At 36.9% G+C, this 4,077-nt stretch overlaps 1 protein-coding gene across 1 annotated transcript in view; it reads right to left on the bottom strand.

The window, feature by feature from the left end:
- The window catches only part of CFAP61 (cilia and flagella associated protein 61), a 230,857-nt gene that overhangs the window by 56,079 nt on the left and 170,701 nt on the right, over window positions 1–4,077 (bottom strand).

Genomic DNA, 4,077 nt, shown 5'->3' with positions numbered 1-4,077 from the left:
CTCACATTCTCAGAGTCCTTGGGGGATGTCTGACTGCCAGCTTTGGTCTCCTCCCCCTGGGACTTCTGCCACCACCGCTGTGCTCTCCAGCTGTCAGCCCAGCTTCTTGTTGAGCATCTGCCCCCTGGTGGTCAGTGTGCCACATGGTGACTGGTCGTTCTGCTGTTCAGTTGATTTGCATATTAGCCTTTTATTATATAGGATGGTGTATTGCATTGACTGATTTTTAGATGTTAAATCAATCTTCCCTTCTTGCAAAAACTTAAGCCTTAAACAGAATTCCTCTAATGAATAGCCTATTTTTAAGAAGAGCTATTTGCCTAAAGGTCATGGGGAAAACATAGCTAGAATTAAGATAGAATCAGAGAGAGCAAGCATTTCACTCTGTTACATGAACACTACTTTTGCTATAATCACGAGTTTTGATATGTTTAGTTTTTGTTTTAATTCATCTCAAAGAATTTTCTAATTTCCCTTTTTTATTTCTTTTTTCAATCCACTGTTCTTTAGAATTATATTAATTTCTATATCTTTGTGGACATCCGAATTATCCTTTTTTATTATCGAAATGAATTGTATTATCTTCAGAAAAAAGTATAGAAAGCCATTTGATTTGAATTACAATTATATATAAAAAACAGCAGCATCAACCTCTTGAGCTCTCAAAAATGCTCAAAGTCCCCTCACTATCTCCACAAAAGTTCTTCTACATAAACAATTCTTTTCCTAATTAAACCTACTTTTTGTTAAATAGCATATTCAATCTACTAATTCTTGTTTTCCTCAGTTTTTAAAAATTACTAGTATTGCAATGGTATTACTTTACACTGTTTTGGTGTAGGCATTCATAATTTGTCTGCCTTTGAGGTTTCATGAGTTTGTGGACTAGATGGAAAAGCAAATCTAACACTGTTCATGGGAACATGTGCTTGATGTTACAGCTCTCTCAAATACAATTCATGTGCTCCTGCAATGCCAACTGAATACTGCATATTGGATAAAACATGAAGTAAAAACATCTGGCCACACTGATGTTGTTCCAAATAAGTATTTAACACTACTTATATGTGTAACTCAGATTAGGAAGAGCAAAACTCCCTGGTTAGCAAATCAAAAGTCACTAATCTGATAAACCTCACTCAACATGCATTCTGACAAACAATTCTTTTTAACAAAATGTACCTCAGTTTAAACTGAAATACAAACAGTTCACTCCTTTCTCCCACCTCCACTCCCTGCCTCTTGCAACCGCCAATCTGTTCTCTGTATCTATAAGATTGCTGTATTTTTCAAGTCTACATTTAAGAGAGATCATACTGTATTTGTCTTTCTCTGTCTGACTTACTTCATTTAGAAAAATGCTCTCCAGTTCCATTCATGTTGTCCTAAATGGCAAGATTTCATTTTTTTTATGGCTGAATAATATTCCATTTTGTGTGTGTATCACGATTTATTTATCATTTATCCACTGAGGTTGTTTCTATGTCATGGCTACTGCAAACAATCTACACTAATAAAAGAAAGATGCTAACTGACTGTATCTTCACTACGCCCATCAGCCAATCAGAAGAGTATGCAAATTAATCCAACAAAGATGGCCATTAAATTTGCATACTGCAGGTGGGGCGGGACAGAGCAATCCACCACCCACCCACCGCCATCCAGGCCTGCTATCTGCGACCCAGCGCAGGATCCGGGCCTGCCATCTGCGACCTGGGGAGCAGGCCTAAGCCAGCAGGTGGTTATCTCCCAAGGGGTCCCAGACAGTGAGAGGGCACAGGTCAGGCTGAGGGATACCCTCCCGCTCCCCCCACCCCACCAGTGCACAAATTTTTTTTTTATTGCTTAAAGTGTTACAAAGGGTATTACATATGTGTCCATTTTTCCCCCCGCCCTAGACAGTCCCCTAGCCTCCCCTATCCCCCAGTGTCTTATGTCCATTGGTTATGCTTATATGCATGCATACAAGTCCTTTGGTTGATTTCTTACCCCCGATTGGTGTTTCTGGTTTCTTGGGATATATTCCTAGAAGTGGGATTACAGGGTCAAATGGGAGTTCCATTTTCAGTTTTTTGAGGAAACTCCATACTCTCTTCCATAGTGGCTGCACCAGTCTGCATTCCCACCAGCAGCAGTGCACAAATTTTTGTGCACTGGGCCTCTAGTGCTATAATAAATGTGGGGATGCATATATCTTTTCAAATTAGTGTTTTCATTTTCTTTAGACAAATACCCAGAACTGAAATTGCTGGATCATAGGGTAGGTCTATTTTTAATTTTTAGAGGAGCCTCCATACAGTTTTCCATGGTGGCCGCTCCAATTTACATTCCTACCAACAGTGCACAAAAGTCCCTTTCTCCATATCTTCACCAAGACTTTTTATTTCTTGTCTTTTTTATAATAACCATTCTAATAAATTGAAGTGATATCCCATTGTGATTTTGATTTGCATTTCCCTGATTAGTGATATTGAGCATCTCTTCATGTACCTGTTGGCCACCTATATGACTTCTTTGGAAAAATGCCTTTTCAGATATTCTGCCTATTTTAAAATTAAATTGCCTGGAAGTTTTTTGCTATTGAATTATATGAGTTCTTTATGTACTTTGGATATTAGCTCATCAGACATATGATTTGCAGTTATTTTCTCCCATTGAGTGGGTTGCTTTTTCATTTTTTTATGGTTTCCTTTGCTATGCAGAAGCTTTTTAGTTTGCTGTAATCCCACTTGTTTATTTTTGCTTTTGTTTTTGATGTCAGATTCAAAAAATGATTGCCAAGACCTAAGCTAAGGTCTGGCCAGCATGTCTCAGTGGTTGAGCATTGACCTATGAACCAGTAGTTCATGGTTCGATTCCTAGTTGGAGCATATGCCCGGGTTGTGGGCTCAATTCACAGTGCAGGGCATGCAGGAGGTAGCCAATTAATGATTGTCTTTCATCACTGATGTTTCTATCTCTCTTTCCTTCTCCCTTCCTCTCTGAAATCAATAAAAAAAATTTTTTTAAAGACCTAAGCTAAGGAAATTATCACCTTTGTTTTCTTTTAGTAGTTTTATGATTTCATGTCTTATGTTCAAGTTTTTAATCCATTTTGAGTTAATTTTTGTGTATGGTGTAAGACAGTGGTCCAAGTTCATTCTTTTGCACCTGGCCATCCAATTTTCCCAGTGCCCTTTATTGAAGAGACTATACTTTCCCATTATATATACTTGGCTTCTTTGTCATAAATTAATTGATTACCCATGTATAGGCTTATTTCTGGGTTCTCTATTCTGATCTATGTGCCCATGTTTATGCAAATACCATACTGTTTTAATTACTATAGCTTTGTAATATAGTTTGAAATCAGGGAGTGGGATGCTTTCATCTTTCTTCTTCCTTCTCAAGATTGCTTTGGCTTTTCAGTGTCTTTTATGGATCTATACGAGTTTTAGTATTATTTGTTCTATTTCTGTGAAAAATACCATTGGAGTTTTGACAGAGATTGCATTTAATCTATATACTGCTTTGTGTAGCATGGGCATTTTGACAATATTAAATCATTCAATCCATGAGCATGAAATAGCTTTCCATTTATTTGTGTCTTATTCAATTTTTTTTTCATGAATGTCTTATAGTTTCCAATATACAGGTCTTTCACCTCCTTGGTTAAATTTATTCCTAGTCATTTTATTCTTTTTGATACAATCTTAACTGGGGTTGTTCTGATTTCTCTTTGTGATAGTTTATTATTAGTGTAAAGAAATGAAGTAAATTTTTGCGTATTGATTTTGTATCCTGCAACTTTACTGAATTTGTTTATTAGTTCTAATAGTTTTTTAGATAGAGTCTATAGGGTTGTCTATACATAACATCATGTCATCTGCAAACAGTGATATTTTACTTCTTCCTTTCCAATTTGGAAACCTTTTTTTCTCTCTCTCTTGCCTAATTGTACTGGCGAGGACTTCCAAAACCATGTTGAGTAAAAGTGGCAAGAATGGACATCCTTATGTTGTTCCTGATCTTACAGGAAAACTCTAAGGTTTTCACCATCGAGTATGCTGTTAGTTGTGGGCAGAAAAGGCCTTTTCT

This window comes from Myotis davidii, unplaced genomic scaffold (genome assembly GCF_000327345.1).
Source record: "Myotis davidii unplaced genomic scaffold, ASM32734v1 scaffold608, whole genome shotgun sequence".
Classification (NCBI taxonomy): domain Eukaryota; kingdom Metazoa; phylum Chordata; class Mammalia; order Chiroptera; family Vespertilionidae; genus Myotis; species Myotis davidii.
This window is presented reverse-complemented; position numbering and strand designations above follow the sequence as displayed.